We start from the raw sequence: 23,575 nt of genomic DNA on the forward strand, positions 1-23,575 counted from the left end.
CGCGAATATGGCTGGGACAATGTTGGGGGAAAAGGCTAAAGAAACTATACAGACAATGCCTTCATCAAACAACACTGTTTCACGACGCATCAGTGACATGGCAGGAGATGTTTTGAAACAATTACTGCTTCGCATACAAGCCAGTGAATTCTATCCATTACAGCTGGATGAGTCAACAGACGTGGCGGGCCTGGCACAGCTCCTGGTATATGTCCGTTACATTTATGGGGGGTCATCCTCTTCTGCAAACCACTGGAAACCAGGACAACAGGAGAGGATATTTTAAAAGTACTGCAGGGCCTCCCGGGTGGTGCAGTGGTCTAAGGCACTGCATCGTAGTGCTTGCTGTGCCACTAGAGATTCTGGGTTAGAGTCCAGGCTCTGTCGCAGCCGGCCGCAACCAGGAGGCCCATGGGGCGGCGTACAATTGGCCCAGCGTCGTCCGGGTTAGGGAGGGATTGGCCGGCAGGGATATCCTTGTCTCATCGCGCACTAGCGACTCCTGTGGCGGGCCGGGCGCAGTGCATGCTGACCAGGTCACCAGGTGTACGGTGTTTCTTCCGACACATTGGTTGGATGGGCGTTGTGTCAAGAAGCAGTGTGGCTTGGTTGGGTTGGGTTGTGTTTCGGAGAATGCATGGCTCTCGACCTTTGCCTCTCCCGAGTCCATACAGGAGTTGCAGCGATGAGACAAGACTGTAACTACTACCAATTGGATACCATGAAATTGGGGAGAAAAAAGGGGTTAAAAAAATACAAAAAATGTACTGCACAGCTTTGAGACATTGAATGGATGTTGGTGGTCAAGATGTGTTGGTATCTGTACTGATGGTGCAAAAGCCATGACAGGGAGACATAATGTGATAGCACACTAGTATTTCACCCAGTAGATATGGGAGTTTATCAAAATTGGGTTTGTTTTCAAATTCTTTGTGTAATCTGAGGGAAATATGTGTCTCTAATATGGTCATACATTTGGCAGGAGGTTAGGAAGTGCAGCTCAGTTTCCACCTCATTTTGTGGGCAGTGTGCACATAGCCTGTCTTCTCTTGAGAGCCAGGTCTGCCTTCGGTGGCCTTTCTCAATAGCAAGGCTATGCTCACTGAGTCTGGACATAGTCAAAACTTTCCATAAGTTTGGGTAGGGAGTGGTCAGGTATTCTGCCACTGTGTATTCTGTGTTTAGGGCCAAATAGCATTGTAGTTTGCTCTGTTTTTTTTTTGGTAATTCTTTCCAATTTGTCAAAAAATGATATTTTTGTTTTCTCATGATTTGGTTGGGTCTAATTGTGTTGCTGTCCTGGGGCTCTGTGTGGTCGGTTTGTGTTTGTGACCAGAGCCCCAGGATCAGCTTGCTTAGGGGACTCTTCTCCAGGTTCCTTTCTCTGTCAGTGATGGCTTTATTAAGGAAGGTTTTGGAATCGCTTCCTTTTAGGTGGTTGTAGAATTTAACGTCTCTTTTCTGGATATTGATAATTAGCGGGTATCGGCCTAATTCTGCTCTGCATGCATTGTTTGGTGTTTTACGTTGTACACAGAGGATATTTTTGCAGAATTCTGCATGCAGTCTCAATTTGGTGTTTGTCCCATTTTGTGAATTATTGGTTGGTGAGCGGACCCCAGACCTCACAACCATAAAGGACAATGGGTTCTATAACTGATTCAAGTATTTTTAACCAGATCCTAATTGGTATGTTGAATTTGATGTTCCTTTTGATGGCATAGAAGACCCATCTTGTCTTGTCTCTCAGATCGTTCACAGCTTTGTGGAATTTACCTGTGGCGCTAATGTTTAGGCCGAGGTATGTATAGTTTTTTGTGTACTCTAGGTAAACGTGGTCAAGATTAAATTTGTATTCGTTGTCCTGGCAATTGGACCTTTTTTGGAAGACCATTATTTTGTCTTACAGACACTCATGCCAAATTGAGTCAAAAACGTTTTGAAATCAACAAAGCATGAGTAGACGTTTACCTATTAAGGCACAAGACAATACCCAGATGCAGACACAGGATGCAGATGGTTGGAGTCGTACAATGTTTATTAATCCAAAGGAGTAGGCAAGAAAATGGTTGTGGAAAGGCAAAAAGGTCAAAACCAGTTCAGAGTCCAATAGGTGCCGAAGGGCAGGCAGAATCAAGGTCAGGGCAGGCAGGATGATCAGGCAGGAAAGTAGTCCAGAGTCAGGCAGGGGTCAGAACCGGGAGGACTTTAAAAAGAGAATAGAAAAGGAGTATGGGAATAACACGCTGGTTGACTTGACTAAACATACAAAACAAACTGGCGCAGAGAGACAGGAAACACAGGGATAAATACACTGGGGAAAATAAGCGACACCTGGAGACAGTCACAGGAACAGGTGAAACAGATCAGGGCGTGACATTGCCTTTGCTTTGGTTTGTTTGTCAATTAGGGTGTGCAGCGTGAATACGTGGTCTGTCGTATGGTAATTCGGTAAAAAGCCAATTTGACATTTGTTCAGTACATTCTTTTCACTGAGGAAATGTACAAAATCTGCTGTTAATGATAATGCAGAGGATTTTGCCAAGGTTGCTGTTGTCGCATATCCGGTAGTTATTGGGGTCAAATTTGTCTCCACTTTTACAATCTTTTTGGCTCTATAACAAAGAACAAACAGCAAAAACATATACATGATCAAGGCCATGTTCTGTTATAATCTCCACCCGGCACAGCCAGAAGAGGACTGGCAACCCCTCATAGCCTGGTTCCTCTCTAGGTTTCTTCCTAGGTTTTGGAAATTCTAGGGAGTTTTTCCTAGCTACCGTGCTTCTACACCTGCATTGCTTGCTGTTTGGGGTTTTAGGCTGGGTTTCTGTACAGCACTTTGAGATATCAGCTGATGTAAGAAGGGCTATATAAATACATTTGATTTGATTTGATTTGATTGGGGTGATCAGTCCTTGGTTCCAAATAGTTTGTGGTCTGTATATTTTATAATTTCATTGAGGATACCATCAACCCCACAGGCCTTTTTGGGTTGGAGGGTTTGTATTTTGTCCTGTAGTTCATTCAAGGTAATTGGAGAATCCAGTGGGTTCTGGTAGTCTTTAATAGTTGATTCCAAGATTTGTATTTGATCATGTTTATGTTTTTGCTGTTTGTTCTTTGTTATAGAGCCAAAAAAGACTGGAGAAGTGGTTTATCCATACATCTGCATTTTGGATAGATAACTCTTTGTGTTGTTGTTTGTTTAGAGTTTTCCCATTTTCCCAGAAGTGGTTAGATTCTATGGATTATTCAATACATTGAGCTGACATGCTGTTCCTTCTTTTTCCGTAGTGTATTTCCATATTTAGTGATTCACCATAGTGAAGAAGTAGGCTCAGGTTTTCTGGGTCTCTCCATCATGAGACACACACACACATACACACACACACACACACACACACACACACACACACACACACACACACACACACACACACACACACACACACACACACACACACACACACACACACACACACACTGGGCTATTAAGTTCCTCAAATACAGCTCCTGTATCCTGGCCTTTGTCCCAGAGCTCAGTGGAGATGGCCAGTTGACAAAATGCGGAATACACACAAACACACACACACACACACACACACACACACACACACACACACACACACACACACACACACACACACACACACACACACACACACACACACACACAGACGCTTGCTTTTTGTCAGTGCGGTGCACACATCTGGTCCCTGTGGTGACTGAGGGATTGGAGAAAAAAACTGTATGATGAAGAGAGGGGAGGAGGAGAGGATAGGGAGGAGGAGAGAAGGTTCGGACGTAGATAGATGTTAGGGTTACTCTGGAGGGAGAGTAAAGAGGAGATGTTTCTGGAGATAATATATTCTGTAATACCAGGAATCTGATGCTATATCACGTTAGACAGCAGGTCAACCGCCACAGGAGGTAAACTGACAGATATGGACAATTGGTCAGGGATCAGTGTTGTGCCTTGTGTCTTCAGGTACAGGTAGATAACGTTTCAACATACTGTATTGGTCATACTATGTCTTAAGTACAGATGGAAATATTTCCCTGCTGTGGTGATTGTGTGTGCATAATCTTAGCAGTGGTGTAAAGCACTTAAGTAAAAATACTTTAAAGTACTACTTAAGTCTGGATTTTTTGTGGTATCTGTACATTAATATTTTTATTTTTGATTACTTTTACTTCACTACATTCCAAAATAAAATATTGTACTTTTTAATCCATTTTCATTGACACACAAAAGTACCATTTTGAATGTTTAACGGGACAGGAAAGTGGTCCAATTCACGCACTTATCAACAGAACATCCCTGGTCATCCCTACTGCCTCTGATCTGGAGGACTCACTAAACACAGAACATCCCTGGTCATCCCTACTACCTCTGATCTGGAGGACTCACTAAACACAGTACATCTCTGGTCATCCCTACTGCCTCTGATCTGGTGGACTCACTAAACACAGAACATCCCTGGTCATCCCTACTGCCTCTGATCTGGAGGACTCACTAAACACAGAACATCCCTGGTCATCCCTACTGCCTCTGATCTGGTGGACTCACTAAACAGAGAACATCCCTGGTCATCCCTACTGCCTCTGATCTGGAGGACTCAGGAAACAGAGAACATCTCTGGTCATCCCTACTGCCTCTGATCTGGTGGACTCACTAAACAGAGAACATCCCTGGTCATCCCCTGCCTCTGATCTGTTGGACTCACTAAACACAGAACATCCCTGGTCATCCCTACTGCCTCTGATCTGGCGGACTCACAAAACAGAGAACATCCCTGGTCATCCCTACTGCCTCTGATCTGGAGGACTCACTAAACACAGAACATCCCTGGTCATCCCTACTGCCTCTGATCTGGTGGACTCACTAAACAGAGAACATCCCTGGTCATCCCTACTGCCTCTGATCTGGAGGACTCACGAAACAGAGAACATCTCTGGTCATCCCTACTGCCTCTGATCTGGTGGACTCACTAAACAGAGAACATCCCTGGTCATCCCCTGCCTCTGATCTGTTGGACTCACTAAACACAGAACATCCCTGGTCATCCCTACTGCCTCTGATCTGGCGGACTCACAAAACAGAGAACATCCCTGGTCATCCCTACTGCCTCTGATCTGGTGGACTCACTAAACAGAGAACATCTCTGGTCATCCCCTGCCTCTGATCTGGCGGACTCACGAAACAGAGAACATCTCTGGTCATCCCTACTGCCTCTGATCTGGAGGTCTCACTAAACAGAGAACATCCCTGGTCATCCCGTCACTGCCTCTGATCTGGCGGACTCACTAAACACACATGCTTTGTTTGTAAGTTATGTCTGAATGTTGGAGTGTGCCTCTGCCTATCTGTAAATAAAATAAAAAAACAATAAAATGGTGTTGTCTGGTTTGCTTAAGATGAGATATTCTTACTTTTACTTTTAATACTTAGGTATATTTTATTAAATACATTTACTTTTTATACTTAAGTATATTTTAAACCAAATATTTTTAGACTTTTACTCAAGTAGAATTTTACTGGGTGACTTTCACTTTTACTTAAGTCATTTTCAATGAAGGTATCTTTACTTTTAATCAAGTATGACAATTGGGTACTTTTCCCACCACTGCATCTCAGTGAGGGAGCTGGTTGATGACGATACATATTGAATAATGTATAGATTGTGGGCAAAGTGAGTCAGAGCAGCCAGGTCACCCATGATACAAGTCAATAATCGACATCCATCCATGTCTGAGGACGTCGGGATATGACGTGGAAACCGGCTACTAGGGGCAACAGCGAGTACTGTTACTTTAAAGTAGGTTTTGTTTTTTCTAGGGTGTTTGTGGACGGGGATGGTGGATGGGTGTAAGCATCTGGCTCTGATTTCAGAATCCAGCGATAGAAAGTTGTTTTGATTTTTTTGGTTTTAACCCTTACATCCCCAAATATTAACCCTTAACTTAACCATTTGGAGTTAATACATAACCTTAAGATTTCTGAGCTATTTGACATTTGGAACAACTTCTAAATGTCACGTTTGAGAAACATGGATGAACGTCTAGTTCTGATGTGAGACTGTGAGAGGTATTTGGTCAGAGAGAGGTAATGTACAGTTGAAGTCGGAAGTTTGTATACACTTAGGTTGGAGTCATTAAATGTCCTCTGGTCTGATGAAACAAAAATATAACTGTTTGGCTATAATGCGCATCTTTATGTTTGGTGGAAAAAGGGGGAGGCTTGCAAGCCAAAGAACACCATCCCAACCGTAAAGCACGGGGGTGGCAGCATCATGTTGTGGGGATGCTTTGCTGCAGGAGGGACTGGTGCACTTCACAAAATAGATGGCATCATGACAAGGAAAATGATGTGGATATATTGAAGCAGCATCTCAAGACATCAGTCAGGAAGTTATAGCTTGGTCGCAAATGGATCTTCCAAATGAACAATGACCCCAAGCATACTTCCAAAGTTGTGGCAAAATGGCTTAAGGACAACAAAGTCAAGGTATTGGAGTGGCCATCACAAAGCCCTGACCTCAATCCTATAGAACATTTGTGGGCAGAACTGAAAAATTGTGTGCAAGCAAGGAGGCCTACAAACCTGACTCAGTCACACCAGCTCTGTCAGGAGGAATGGGCCAAAATTCACCCAACTTATTGTGGGAAGCTTGTGGAAGGCTACCCGAAATGTTTGACCCAAGTTAAACAATTTAAAGGCAATGCTATCAATGCTACCAAATACTAAAGTGGTGATCCTAACTGACCTGGGACAGAGAAATTTTACTAGGATTAAATGTCAGGAATTGTGAAAAACTGAGTTTAAATGTATTTGGCTAAGGTGTATGTAAACTTCCGACTTCAACTGTATACCTCTAGGTAATATCTAAGTTGCAGAAGGGTGAGTATGAGGATAGAGGTTAACTACTGGCCCATGACCCAGACCAGGTGATGCTCCTAACCCCTCAAAACCCTTGACAATCACTGCCCACACACTACCCAAACACTACCCAAACACTACCCAAATACAGCACAATCACTACCCAAACACTAACCAAACACAGCACAAACATTGCCCAAACACTGCTCACACACTGCCCACACTCTAACCAAACGCTGCCCAAACACTGCCCAAACACTGCCCAAATACTACCCAAACACTACCCAAACACTACCCAAACACAGCACAATCACTACTCAAACACAGCACAAACACTGCCCACACACTACACAAACACTACCCAAACACAGCACAAACACTGCCCAAACACTGTTCACACACTGCCCACACTCTACCCAAACACTACCCAAACACTGCCCACACACTACCCAAACACTACCCAAACACTACCCAAACACAGCACAAACACTGCCCAAACACTACCCAAACACAGCACAAACACTGCCCAAACACTACCCAAACACTACCCAAACACAGCACAAACACTGCCCAAACACTACCCAAACACAGCACAATCACTGCCCACACTCTACCCAAACACTACCCAAACACAGCACAATCACTGCCCAAACACTGCTCACACACTGCCCACACTCTACCCAAACACTACCCAAACACTGCCCACACACTACCCAAACACTACCCAAACACTGCCCAAACACAGCACAAACACTACCCAAACACAGCACAAACACTGTTCACACACTGCCCACACTCTAACCAATCACTGCCCAAACACTGTTCACACACTGCCCAAACACTGTTCACACACTGCCCACACTCTAACCAAACGCTGCCCAAACACAGCACAAACACTGTTCACACACTGCCCACACTCTAACCAAACGCTGCCCACACACTACCCAAACACAGCACAAACACTGTTCACACACTGCCCACACTCTAACCAAACACTGCCCACACACTACCCAAACACAGCACAAACACTGTTCACACACTGCCCACACTCTAACCAAACACTGCCCACACACTACCCAAACACAGCACAAACACTGTTCACACACTGCCCACACTCTAACCAAACACTGCCCACACACTACCCAAACACAGCACAAACACTGTTCACACACTGCCCACACTCTAACCAAACACTGCCCACACACTACCCAAACACAGCACAAACACTGTTCACACACTGCCCACACTCTAACCAAACACTGCCCACACACTACCCAAACACAGCACAAACACTGTTCACACACTGCCCACACTCTAACCAAACGCTGCCCAAACATTTGGAATTTTGGTATTTGGTATTTTATTATGATTCCCATTCGCTGTTACAAAAGCAGCAGCTACTCTTCCTGGGGTCCATGGCATGACTCATGACATAATACAGAACCTTTATAGACAAAAACAGCTCAAGAACAAAACTATATCAAAACATTATTTGTATTTTTTTAAAGGCATACGTAGCCTACATGTCAATACATACACACAAACGATCAAGGTCAAACAGAGGAGAGGCGTTGTGCCGTGAAGTGTTGCTTTATCTGTTTTTTGAAACCAGGTTTGCTGTTTATTTGAGCAATATGAGATGGAACAGAGTTCCAATAATGGCTCTATATAATCCTGTACGCTCTCTTGAATTTGTTCTGGATTTGAGGACTGTGACAAGACCCCTGGAGATATGTCTGGTGGGGTAAGTGTGTGTGTCAGAGCTGTGTGTAAGTTGACTATGAAAACTATTTGGGATTTTCAACACATTGTTTCTTATAAAAACAAGAAGGGTCAGTCTCTCTTCAACTCTGAGCCAAAAGAGGCTGGCATGCATAGTATTTACATCAGCCTTCTGATTACAATGAAGAGCAAGACGTGCTGCTCTGTTCTGGGCCAGCTGCAGCTTAACTAGGTCTTTCCTTGCAGCACTGGACCACACGACTGGACAATAATCAAGATAAGACAAATCTAGAGCCTGCAGAACTTGCCCTCACACTGCCCAAACACTGCCCAAACATACACCCCTACACACACCCTTACACACAACCTTACACACACACTTACAAATAATACAGTCAAAAATCTCTCTCTCTCTCTCTCTCTCTCTCTCTCTCTCTCTCTCTCTCTCTCTCTCTCTCTCTCTCTCTCTCTCTCTCTCTCTCTCTCTCTCTCTCTCTCTCTCTCTCTCTCTCTCTCTCTCTCTCTCTCTCTCTCTCTCTCTCTAACACTTATTTAGCCACAGAAACAAACCCCCTCTACCACCTCAGGCCTAAACACTGCCAAAACACACACAGGCATCATGACCACTTCTCTGTTTACTCTCCTCCAAATGTCCTCCCAAATCCACTGTGTGTGTGTGTGTGTGTGTGTGTGTGTGCTTGCGTGTTTAAGTCCGTGCGTGTGTTCTTGTCCAAAATTATATTCTGTTTCTATTTGTTTCTTCGCTATTCAGTATATCAGTTACATCAGTATATCAGTTACATCAATATATCAGTTACATCAATATATCAGTTACATCAGTTACATCAGTATATCAGTTACATCAATATATCAGTTACATCAGTATATCAGTTACATCAATATATCAGTTACATCAATATATCAGTTACATCAGTTACATCAGTATATCAGTTACATCAATATATCAGTTACATCAGTATATCAGTTACATCAATATATCAGTTACATCAATATATCAGTTACATCAGTTACATCAGTATATCAGTTACATCAGTATATCAGTTACATCAGTATATCAGTTACATCAGTATATCAGTTACATCAGTTACATCAGTATATCAGTTACATCAGTATATCAGTTACATCAGTATATCAGTTACATCAGTATATCAGTTACATCAGTATATCAGTTACATCAATATATCAGTTACATCAGTTACATCAGTATATCAGTTACATCAATATATCAGTTACATTAATATATCAGTTACATCAGTACATTAGTACATCAGTTACATTAATATATCAGTTACATCAGTACATTAGTACATCAGTACATTAATATATCAGTTACATCAGTTACATTGTACATTAGTATTAGTACATCAGTACATCGGTTACATCAGTACATCAGTTACATTAGTATATTAGTATATCAGTTACATCAATTACATCAGTACATCAATTACATTCGTGCATCAGTTACATCAGTACATCAGTACATTAGTATATCAGTTACATCGGTACATCAGTACATTAGTATATCAGTTTCTTCAGTACATTAGTACATCAGTTACATCAGTACATTAGTGCATCAGTTACATCAGTACATCAGTTACATCACTACATCAGTTACATAATTTACATCAGTACATTAGTACATTCGTTTGTCATTTACATCTGTGCATCGGTTACATCAGTACATCAGTTACATTAGTACATTAGTATATCAGTTACATCAGTTACATCAATTACATCAGTACATTAGTATATCAGTTACATCAGTACATTAGTACATTAGTATATCCGCTATATTAGTACATTAGTACATTAGTACATCAGTTACATCAGTACATCAGTACATGAGTTACATCAGTACATCTGTACATTGGTTCCATCGGTTACATACGTTACATAAGTACATCATTACATACATTACATCAGTACACTAGTTACATCAGTACATCAGTACACTAGTTACATCAGTACATCAGCACATGAGTTACATCAGTACATCAGTTACATCGGATTTCAGGAAAGCTGAGAGACTATATAAAACTTTAGGATATGGATATTGAATGCTTTAAGCACTAGTCTCTTTACTGACATTTCAAACCAAGGACATTGTTTGAAAGGAGTAATATCGATATTGATTTCCTATTCAACGTTATTTTATAGGGATATACAGTACGCTGTGAACGTTCTTTTTGCCATTCTTGTATGTTTTAGACCAGTGGTTCCCAAACTTGTTATAGTCCCGTACCCCTTCAAACATTCAACCTCCAGCTGCGTACACCATCTAGCACCAGGGTCAGCGCACTCTCAAATATTGTTTTTTGCCATCATTGGTAAGCCTGCCACACACACACTATACGATACATTTACTAAACATAAGAATGAGTGTGATTGTCACAACCCGGCACGTGGGAAGTGACAAAGAGCTCTTATAGGACCAGGGAACAAATAATAATATAATAATAATCAATAAGTTTGCTCTTTACTTATCCATCTTACATATAAAACCTTATTTGTTCATTAAAAAAAATGGAAAAAAGGGGCAGATCGTTAAGAGGATGTGTGTGCTTGAAAGGATGCACAGAACTCTGCAATGTTGGGTTGTATTGGAGAGAGTCTCAGTCTTTTTCCACACACAGTCTGTGCCTGTATTTAGTTTTCATGCTGGTGAGGGCCAAGAATCCACTCTCACATAGGTACGTGGTTGCAAAGGTCATCAGTGTCTTAAAAAACTTAAAAACGTAATAATAAGGATCTGCCACTTTTTTCCAATATTTGACTAAAATGAGATACCCAAATATAACTGCCTGTAGCTCAGGCCCTGATGCAAGGATATGCATTTTCTTGGTAACATTTGAAAGGGAACACTTTGAAGTTTGTGGAAATGTGAAAGGAATGTAGGAGAATATAACACATTAGATCTAGTAAAAAATAATACAAAGACAAAACCAACTGTTTTTCTGTATTTGTTTATTACCATCAAGTTTGAAATGCAAGAGAAAGGGCATAAAGTATTATTCCGGCCCAGGTGCAATTTAGATATTGTATATAGCAGTGTATGTGCAAAGTTTTAGTCTGGTCCAATGAACCATTGCATTTCTGTTAACATTTTTCTATCAAGACTGCCCAAATGTGCCTAATTTGTTTATTAATAACTTTTCATGTTCAAAACTGTGCACTCTCCTCAAAGAATAGCATGGTATTATTTCACTGTAATAGCTACTGTAAATTGAACAGTGCAGTTAGATTAACAAGAATTTAAGCTTTCTGCCAATATCAGATATGTCTATGTCCTGGGAAATGTTCTTGTTTCTTGTTCTTGTTACTTACAACCTCATGCTAATTGCATTAGCCTATTTTAGCTCAACCATCCCGCAGGGGACCCACAAATCCTGAAGAAGTTGCGTGATTTGCTAAGGCAGGATACTCTGAGTGCAGCCCAATCCAGAAATCTGGCAATAAATTCTGATTAAATTAAATGTTCACAGAACCGCTTGTTGCAATTTTGACAAGGCTCTCTTGTTCAGATATAGGTGGACTGGAGGCAGGGAGTGAAAGGGATAACGGATCCAGTTGTTTGTGTCATCCATTTCAGTTAAGTACCTGTGTAATTGCGCATCTAACTCACTCAGGTGCTTCGCTATAACACATTTAACATTGTATCTGTAAGCTTGAGTTCATTTGCACACAAAAAAGCATACAATGATGAAAGATCTGTGTGTTGTCCTTGATAATGCAGGCAGAGAAAAGCTCCAACTTCTTAATCATAGCCTCAATTTTGTCCAGCACATTGAATATAGTTGCAGAGAGTCCCTGTTTTCCTAGATTCAGATCATTCAAGCGAGAAAAAACATCACCCAGATAGGCCAGTAGTGTGAGAAACTCGTCATCATGCAAGCAGTCAGACAAGTGAAAATCATGGTCTGTAAAGAAAACTTTAAGCTTGTATCTCAATTGAAAAATGCTTCAGTACTTTGCCCCTTGATAACCAGCGCACTTCTATATGTTGTTAAAGTGTTACATGGTCGCTGCCCATATCATTGCATAATGCAGAAAATACACAAGAGTTCAGGGGCCTTGCTTTAACAAAGTTAACCATTTTCACTGTAGTGTCGAAAATGTCTTTCAAGCTGTCAGGCATTCCCTTGGCAGTAAGAGCCTCTTGGTGGATGGTGCAGTTACCAGTCCACTATGTTTCCCTGTCATGGCTTTTGCGCCATCAGATACCAACACATCCTGACTACCAAAGTCCATTTGAAGTCACAACGCTGTCCAGTACTTTAAAAATATATTCCCCTGTTGTCCTGGTTTGAGTTCTGTATGAGTTCTGTTATACTCACAGACACCATTCAAACAGTTTTAGAAACTTTAGAGTGTTTCCTATCCAAATCTACTATTTATATGCATATTCTAGTTTCTGGGCAGGAGTAGTAACCAGATTAAATCGAGTACGTTTTTTTATCCGGCCGTGAAAATACTGCCCCCTATCCTTAAGATGTCCTCTCCCGTTCTCTGTTTCAAGACGTCCTCTCCCGTTCTCTGTTTCAAGATGTCCTCTCCCGTTCTCTGTTTCAAGATGTCCTCTCCCGTTCTCTGTTTCAAGATGTCCTCTCCCGTTCTCTGTTTCAAGATGTCCTCTCCCGTTCTCTGTTTCAAGATGTCCTCTCCCGTTCTCTGTTTCAAGATGTCCTCTCCCGTTCTCTGTTTCAAGATGTCCTCTCCCGTTCTCTGTTTCAAGATGTCCTCTCCCGTTCTCTGTTTCAAGATGTCCTCTCCCGTTCTCTGTTTCAAGATGTCCTCTCCGTTCTCTGTTTCAAGACGTCCTCTCCGTTCTCTGTTCAAGACGTCCTCTCCCGTTCTCTGTTTCAAGACGTCCTCTCCCGTTCTCTGTTTCAAGATGTCCTCTCCCGTTCTCTGTTTCAAGACGTCCTCTCCCGTTCTCTGTTTCAAGATGTCCTCTCCCGTTCTCTGTTTCAAGATGTCCTCTCCCGTTCTCTGTTTCAAGACGTCCTCTCCCGTTCTCTGTTTCAAGATGTCCTCTCCCGTTCTCTGTTTCAAGATGTCCTCTCCCGTTCTCTGTTTCAAGACGTCCTCTCCCGTTCTCTGTTTCAAGATGTCCTCTCCCATTCTCTGTTTCAAGATGTCCTCTCCCGTTCTCTGCCATTCTCTGCCAACTGAACATAACCCTGAGTAGCAGAACTCAAAACAGAGTTCATGATCCAATAATTTGATGATGATGCTGCTGATTATTCCCTACTGCAGTCCTATCAATCAAATCCAACAATAAATCACTCCAAACCATTTAAATACGGGCCGTGGAAAAGTTTAATGTCATTTTATTAGAATATGATTTATGAATCCAACGAAGAAGGATTACTAAATTGATGTAAATTACCCTTCAGGATCACAGGGGTGACATGCTGCTTGACGATCACAGATGACGATGACATTAACTCTGCTACTCTGTTCTCTCACAACCATCAAGACCTTCAATGAAGTGAAATCTGACAATCACTTAACACTAATCATTTGAGGGAGACGTCAGCAATTAGAGCCAGTCAGAGTGCTCAACAGTTGACCCTGTGAAGGATTATGTAGACTGTGGGGTTCTGTGAAGGGTTAGGTGTGGAGTGGTGATGTAGACTGTGGGGTTCTGTGAAGGGTTAGGTGTGGAGTGGTGATGTAGACTGTGGGGTTCTGTGAAGGGTTGTGTGGAGTGGTGATGTAGACTGTGGGGTTCTGTGAAGGGTTAAGTGTGGAGTGGTGATGTAGACTGTGGGGTTCTGTGAAGGGTTAAGTGTGGAGTGGTGATGTAGGTTTCTGTGAAAGGTTAAGTTGTGATGTAGACTGTGGGCTTCTGTGAAGCGTTAGGTGTGGTGATGTAGACTGGGGTTCTGTGAAGGGTTAAGTCAAATCAAATCAAATCAAATTTATTTATATAGCCCTTCGTACATCAGCTGATATCTCAAAGTGCTGTACAGAAACCCAGCCTAAAACCCCAAACAGCAAGCAAAGCATGTGAAAGAAGCACGGTGGCTAGGAAAAACTCTCTACGAAAAACTCCCCAGAAAGACCAAAAACCTAGGAAGAAACCTAGAGAGGAACCAGGCTATGAGGGGTGGCCAGTCCTCTTCTGGCTATGCAGGGTGGATATTATAACAGAACATGGTCAAGATGTTAAAATGTTAAAATGTTCATAAATGACCAGCATGGTCAAATAATAATAATCGTAGTAGTTGTCGAGGGTGCAACAAGCACGTCAGGGTTCCATAGCCGCAGGCAGAACAGTTGAAACTGGAGCAGCAGCACGGCCAGGTGGACTGGGGACAGCAAGGAGTCATCATACCAGGTAGTCCTGAGGCATGGTCCTAGGGCTCAGGTCCTCCGAGAGAAAGACAGAAAGAGAGAAAGAGAGAAAGAGAGAATTAGAGAGAGCATATTTAAATTCACACAGGACACCGGATAAGCCAAGAGAAGTACTCCAGATGTAACAGACTGACCCTAGCCCCCCGACACAAACTACTGCAGCATAAATACTGGAGGCTGAGACAGGAGGGATCAGAAGACACTGTGGCCCCATCCGATGATACCCCCGGACAGGGCCAAACAGGCAGGATATAACCCCACCCACTTTGCCAAAGCACAGCCCCCACACCACTAGAGGGATGTTTCCAACCACCAACTTACCATCCTAAGACAAGGCCGAGTATAGCCCACAACGATCTCCGCCATGGCACAACCCAAGGGGGGGCTCCAACCCAGACAGGAAGACCACGTCAGTGACTCAACCCACTCAAGTGACGCACCCCTCCCATGGACGGCATGGAAGAACACCAGTAAGTCAGTGACTCAGCCCCTGTAAAAGGGTTAGAGGCAGAGAATCCCAGTGGAAGAGGGGAACCGGCAAGGCAGAGACAGCAAGGGCGGTTCGTTGCTCCAGCCTTTCCGTTCACCTTCACACTCCTGGGCCAAACTATACTTAATCATAGGACCTACTGAAGAGATAAGTCTTCAGTAAAGACTTAAAGGTTGAGACTGAGTCTGCGTCTCTCACATTGGTAGGCAGACCATTCCATAAAAATGGAGCTCTATAGGAGAAAGCCCTACCTCCAGCTGTTTGCTTAGAAATTCTAGGGACAATTAGGAGGCCTCCGTCTTGTGACCGTAGCGTACGTGTAGGTATGTACGACAGGACCAAATCGGAAAGATAGGTAGGAGCAAGCCCATGTAATGCTTTGTAGGTTAGCAGTAAAACCTTGAAATCAGCCCTTGCCTTAACAGGAAGCCATTGTAGGGAGGCTAGCACTGGAGTAATATGATCAAATTTGTTGGTTCTAGTCAGGATTCTAGCAGCCGTATTTAGCACGAACTGAAGTTTATTTAGTGCTTTATCCGGGTAGCCGGAAAGTAGAGCATTGCAGTAGTCCAACCTAGAAGTAACAAAAGCATGGATCAATTTTTCTGCGTCATTTTTGGACAGAAGGTTTCTGATTTTTGCAATGTTACGTAGATGGAAAAAATCTGTCCTTGAAATGTTCTTCAAAAGAGAGATCAGGGTCCAGAGTAACGCCGAGGTCCTTCACAGTTTTATTTGAGACGACTGTACAACCATCCAGATTAATTGTCAGATTCAACAGAAGATCTCTTTGTTTCTTGGGACCTACAACAAGCATCTCTGTTTTGTCCGAGTTTAAAAGTAGAAAGTTTGCAGCCATCCACTTCTTTATGTCTGAAACACAGGCTTCTAGCGAGGGCAATTTTGGGGCTTCACCATGTTTCATTGAAATGTACAGCTGTGTGTCGTCCGCATAGCAGTGAAATTTAACATTATGTTTTCGAATGACATCCCCAAGAGGTAAAATATATAGTGAAAACAATAGTGGTCCTAAAACGGAACCTTGAGGAACACCGAAATTTACAGTTGATTTGTCAGAGGACAAACCATTCACAGAGACAAACTGATATCTTTCCGACAGATAAGATCTAAACCAGGCCAGAACTTGTCCATGTAGACCAATTTGGGTTTCCAATCTCTCCAAAAGAATGTGGTGATCGATGGTATCAAAAGCGGCACTAAGATCTAGGAGCACGAGGACAGATGCAGAGCCTCGGTCTGACATCATTAAAAGGTCATTTACCACATTCACAAGTGCAGTCTCAGTGCTGTGATGAGGTCTAAAACAAGACTGAAGCGTTTCGTATACATTGTTTGTCTTCAGGAAGGCAGTGAGTTGCTGCGCAACAGCTTTTTCTAAACATTTTGAGAGGAATGGAAGATTCGATATAGGCCGATAGTTTTTTTAATAATTTCTGGGTTAAGATTCGGCTTTTTCAAGAGAGGCTTTATTACTGCCACTTTTAGTGAGCTTGGTACACATCCGGTGGATAGAGAGCCGTTTATTATGTTCAACATAGGAGGGCCAAGCACAGGAAGCAGCTCTTTCAGTAGTTTAGTTGGAATAGGGTCCAGTATGCAGCTTGAGGGTTTGGAGGCCATGATTATTTTCATCATTGTGTCAAGAGATATAGTACTAAAACACTTTAGTATCTCCCTTGATCCTAGGTCCTGGCAGAGTTGTGTAGACTCAGGACAATGGAGCTTTGGAGGAATAGCCAGATTTAAAGAGGAGTCTGTAATTTGCTTTCTAATGATCATGATCTTTTCCTCAAAGAAGTTCATAAATGTATTACTGCTGAAGTGAAAGCCATCCTCCATTTGCAAAGGCTGCTTTTTAGTTAGCTTTGCGACAGTATCAAAAGGAAATTTCGGATTGTTCTTATTTTCCTCAATTAAGTTGGAAAAATAGGATGATCGAGCAGCAGTGAGGGCTCTTCGATACTGCACGGTACTGTCTTTCCAAGCTAGTCGGAAGACTTCCAGTTTGGTGTGGCGCCATTTCCGTTCCAATTTTCTGGAAGCTTGCTTCAGAGCTCGTGTATTTTCTGTATACCAGGGAGCTAGTTTCTTATGACAGATGTTTTTAGTTTTTAGGGGTGCAACTGCATCTAGGGTATTGCGCAAGGTTAAATTGAGTTCCTCGGTTAGGTGGTTAACTGATTTTTGTCCTCTGACGTCCTTGGGTAGACAGAGGCAGTCTGGAAGGGCATCAAGGAATCTTTGGGTTGTCTGAGAATTTATAGCACGACTTTTAATGCTCCTTGGTTGGGGTCTGAGCAGATTACATTTACATTTACATTTAAGTCATTTAGCAGACGCTCTTGTCCAGAGCGACTTACTTATTTGTTGCGATTGCAAACGTAATAAAATGGTGGTCCGATAGTCCAGGATTATGAGGAAAAACATTAAGATCCACAACATTTATTCCATGGGACAAAACTAGGTCCAGAGTATGACTGTGGCAGTGAGTAGGTCCAGAGACATGTTGGACAAAACCCACTGAGTCGATGATGGCTCCGAAAGCCTTTTGGAGTGGGTCTGTGGACTTTTCCATGTGAATGTTAAAGTCACCAAAAATTAGAATATTATCTGCTATGACTACAAGATCCGATAGGAATTCAGGGAACTCAGTGAGGAACACTGCATATGGCCCAGGAGGCCTGTAAACAGTAGCTATAAAAAGTGAGTGAGTAGGCTGCATAGATTTCATGACTAGAAGCTCAAAAGACGAAAACGTCATTATTTATTTTTTTGTAAATTGAAATTTGCTATCGTAAATGTTAGCAACACCTCCGCCTTTGCCGGATGCACGGGGGGTATGGTCACTAGTGTAACCAGGGGGTGAGGCCTCATTTAACACAGTAAATTCATCAGGCTTAAGCCATGTTTCAGTCAGGCCAATCACATCAAGATTATGATCAGTGATTAGTTAATTGACTATAACTGCCTTGGAAGTGAGGGATCTAACATTAAGTAACCCAATTTTGAGATGTGAGGTATCACAATCTCTTTCAATAATGGCAGGAATGGAGGAGGTCTTTATACTAGTGAGATTGCTAAAGCGAACACCGCCATTTTTAATTTTGCCCAACCTAGATCGAGGCACAGACACGGTCTCAATGGGGAAAGCTGAGCTGAGCTGACTGTGCTAGTGGCAGACTCCACTAAGCTGGCAGGCTGGCTAACAGCCTGCTGCCTGGCCTGCACCCTATTTCATTGTGGAGCTAGAGGAGTTAGAGCCTTGTCTATGTTCGTAGATAAGATGAGAGCACCCCTCCAGCTAGGATGGAGTCCGTCACTCCTCAACAGGCCAGGCTTGGTCCTGTTTGTGGGTGAGTCCCAGAAAGAAGGCCAATTATCTACAAATTCTATCTTTTGGGAGGGGCAGAAAACAGTTTTCAACCAGCGATTGAGTTGTGAGACTCTGCTGTAGAGCTCATCACTCCCCCTAACTGGGAGGGGGCCAGAGACAATTAATCGATGCCGACACATCTTTCTAGCTGATTTACACGCTGAAGCTATGTTGCGCTTGGTGACTTCTGACTGTTTCATCCTAACATCGTTGGTGCCGACGTGGATAACAATATCTCTATACTCTCTACACTCGCCAGTTTTAGCTTTAGCCAGCACCGTCTTTAGATTAGCCTTAACGTCGGTAGCCCTGCCCCCTGGTAAACAGTGTATGATCGCTGGATGATTAGTTTTAAGTCTAATACTGCGGGTAATGGAGTCGCCAGTGACTAGGGTTTTCAATTTGTCAGAGCTAATGGTGGGAGCCGTCGGCGTCTCAGACCCCACAACGGGAGGAGTAGAGACCAGAGAAGTCTCGGCCTCCGACTCCGACTCGCTTAATGGGGAGAACCGGTTGAAAGTTTCTGTTGGCTGAATAAGCGACACCGGTTGAGCATTCCTACAGCGTTTCCCTCCAGAAGCCATGAGAAAGTTGTCCGGCTGCGGGGATGTGCGAGGGGGTTTATACTAACGTTACTATCTGTACTTACTGGTGGCACAGACGCTGTTTCATCCTTTCCTACACTGAAATTACCCTTGCCAAACGATTGCGTCTGAAGCTGGGCTTGCAGCACAGCTATCCTTGCCGTAAGGCGATCGTTCTCCTGTATATTATAAGTACAACGACTGCAATTAGAAGGCATCATGTTAATGTTACTTAGCTTCGGCTGTTTGAAGTCCTGACGAACCATGTCCAGATAAAACCTCCGGGGTGAAAAAGTTGAATGAAAAAAGTTGAGTGAGGGAAAAAGTAAAAATATACGGTTATGAAAAAGTAAAAAACCGTCAGGTAGCAAAGTAAGATCGGCAACAAAACGCAGAGCAGCGTAAACAAGTCTGCAAGTTGTGACCGGAAACAGGAAACTGGAAACCCCTTTGACAGGTCCACTTCCTCTGTTCTTGATGCGGTGTGAGTGGTGATGTAGACTGTGGGGTTCTGTGAAGGGTTAAGTGAGTGGTGATGTAGACTGAAAGGTTCTGTGAATGGTTAAGTGTGGAGATGTCATGTAGACTGTGGGGTTCTGGGAAGGGTTATGTGAGTGATGATGTAGACTGTGGGGTTCTGTGAAGGGTTAAGTGAGTGGTGATGTAGACTGCAAGGTTCTGTGAATGGTTAAGTGTGGAGTGGTCATGTAGACTGTGGGGTTCTGTGAAGGGTTAATTCAGTGATGATGTAGACTGTGGGGTTCTGTGAAGGGTTATGTGAGTGATGATGTAGACTGTGGGCTTCTGTGAAGGGTTAAGTGAGTGATGATGTAGACTGTGGGCTTCTGTGAAGGGTTAAGTGAGTGATGATGAAGACTGTGGGCTTCTGTGAAGGGTTAAGTGAGTGATGATGTAGACTGTGGGCTTCTGTGAAGGCTTACGGTTATAATCCAGGTGGTTTATTTCATAAAGCTCAGTGCTGTGTAGTATGTGCCAGCATACATGTGAGTATCAGTCAATGGGTGTGTGTGGGGTTATCAACCATTTAGCAGCCGGTGACCCGCAGCCTACAGGCTATGATGTAGTGCATGAGCCCAGCACATTCAATTAAAGGTCAGAGGTTAACACACCACATCAGCATGGGGCATCCATCACAACCTCCATAGAGTTTGTGTACAGAGAGTTGGGGTTGGGGGTATATGTGCACCGTTCGTGTGCATGATATTGCGTGAATACCTGTATCTGTGTACGTATGCATCAAGGTTGTTTATTTGCAAGTGGGGTCATGTAAGTGTTTATGCATCACTTGTAATTTAGACCCAATTTCATTGAGGATTTAGATCAGAAGACAGCCGTGTTGCCTGTTCAGAACAGGAGTGCACAACTCTCTTCCTTGAGGGGTTTTTCATCCTTCCCTTTTAATCAGAGAGTGGATAACCTGATGTGTGCTCTGTCTGGCTGGTCGATAACATTAATTAATCAATGAAGTGTCAGGGAGATACTGAATGAAATCAGCAGGACTGGAGTTATCCACCACTAGGCCACTCCAGTGGGGGAACTGCTGAGGACAGACAGCTAAAACCAGACAGTTAAAGACAGACAGCTGAAGACAGACAGCTGAAGATAGACAGCTAAACACAGACAACTAAAGATAGACAGTTAAAGACAGACAACTACAGACAGACAGCTGAAGACAGACAGCTAAACACAGACAACTAAAGATAGACAGATAAAGACAGACAGTTAAAGACAGTCAGTTAAAGACAGACAACTACAGACAGACAGCTGAAGAAAGACAATCAATGATAGAGAGCTACAGACAGGCAGTTAAATACAGACGGCTGTAGACAGACAGTTAAATACAGTCTGTTAAAGACAGTCAGTTAAAGATGAACCGCTAAAGACAGACCGCTAAAGACAGACAATCAATGATAGACAGCTACAGACAGACAGCTAGAGATAGACAACAACAAAAATAGTCAGTTAAAAACAGACAGCTAAAGACAGACAGCTAAAGACAGACAGCTAAAGACTGAAGAAAGACAATCAATGATAGACAGCTACAGACAGACAGTTAAAGACAGACCGCTACAGACATGCAGTTAAAGACAGACAGCTAAAATCAAATCAAATCAAATGTATTTGTCACATACACATGGTTAGCAGGTGTTAATGCGAGTGCAGCGAAATGCTTGTGCTTCTAGTTCCAACCATGCAGTAATATCTAACAAGTAATGTAACCTAACAATTTCACAACAACTACCTTATACACACAAGTGTAAAGAAGTGAATACGAATATGTACATAAAAATATATGAGTGATGGCGGAACGGCATAGACAAGATGCAGTAGATGGTATAGAGTACAGTATATACATATGAGATGAGCAATGTAGGGTATGAAAACATTATATGAAGTGGTATTGTTTAAAGTGGCTAGTGATACATTACATCAAGATGCAGTAGATGGTATAGCGTACAGTATGAACATATGAGATGAGCAATTTACATTTTAGTCATTTAGCAGACGCTCTTATCCTGAGCGACTTACAGTAGTGAATGCATACATTTCATTAAAAAAAAATCTTTCGTACTGGCCCCCGTGGGAATCGAACCCACAACCCTAGCGTTGCAAACACACCATGCTCTACCAACTGAGCCACAGGGAATGAGGGTATGAGAACATTATATAAAGTGGCATTGTTTAAAGTGGCTAGTGATACATTTAATTACATCAGTAATATAAAGTGGCTAGTGATAAATTGATTACATCAATTTTACCATTATTAAAGTGGGTGGAGTTGAGTCAGTATGTTGGCAGCAGCCACTCAATGTTAGTGATGGCTGTTCAACAGTCTGATGGCCTTGAGATAGAAGCTGTTTTTCAGTCTCTCGGTCCCAGCTTTGATGCACCTGTACTGACCTCGCCTTCTGGATGATAGCGGGGTGAACAGGCAGTGGCTCGAGTGGTTGTTGTCCTTGATGATCTTTTTGGCCTTCCTGTGACATCGGGTGGTGTAGGTGTCCTGGAGGGCAGGTAGTTTGCACCCGGTGATGCGTTGTGCAGACCTCACTACCCTCTGGAGACCCTTCCGGTTATGGGCGGAGAAGCTGCCGTACCAGGCGGTGATACAGCCCGACAGGATGCTCTCGATTGTGCATCTGTAAAAGTTTGTGAGTGTTTTTGGTGACAAGCCGAATTTCTTCAGACTCCTGAGGTTGAAGAGGCGCTGCTGCGCCTTCTTCACCACGCTGTCTGTGTGGGTGGACCATTTCAGATTGTCCGTGATGTGTACGCCGAGGAACTTAAAACTCTCCACCCTCTCCACTACTGTCCCGTCAATGTAGATAGGGGGGTGCTCCCCCTGCTGTTTCCTGAAGTCCACGATCATCTCCTTTGTTTTGTTGACATTGAGTGCGAGGTTATTTTCCTGACACTACACTCCGAGGGCCCTCACCTCCTCCCTGTAGGCCGTCTCATCGTTGTTGGTAATCAAGCCTACTACTGTAGTGTCGTCTGCAAACTTAATGATTGTGTTGGAGGCATGCATGGCCACTCAGTCATGGGTGAACAGGGAGTGCAGTAGAGGGCTGAGAACGCACCCTTGTGGGGACCCAGTGTTGAGGATCAGCGGGGTGGAGATGTTGTTACCTACCCTCACCACCTGGGGGCGGCCCGTCAGGAAGTCCAGGACCCAGTTGCACAGGGCGGGGTCGAGACCCAGGGTCTCGAGCTTAATGGCGAGTTTGGAGGGTACTATGGTGTTAAATGCTGAGCTGTAATCGATGAACAGCATTCTTACATAGGTATTCCTCTTGTCCAGATGGGTTAGGGCAGTGTGCAGTGTGATGGCGATTGCGTCGTCTGTGGACCTATTGTGGCGGTAAGCAAATTGGAGTGGGTCTAGGGTGTCAGGTAGGGCGGAGGTGATATGGTCCTTGACTAGTCTCTCAAAGCACTTCATGATGACGGAAGCGAGTGCTACAGGGCGGTAGTCATTTAGCTCAGTTACCTTAGCTTTCTTGGGAACAGGAACAATGGTGGCCCTCTTGAAGCATGTGGGGACAGCAGACTGGGATAAGGATTGATTGAATATGTCTGTAAGCCAGCTGGTCTGCGCA

This window comes from Salmo salar, chromosome 09 (genome assembly GCF_965601325.2).
Source record: "Salmo salar chromosome 09, fSalSal1, whole genome shotgun sequence".
NCBI lineage: Eukaryota > Metazoa > Chordata > Actinopteri > Salmoniformes > Salmonidae > Salmo > Salmo salar.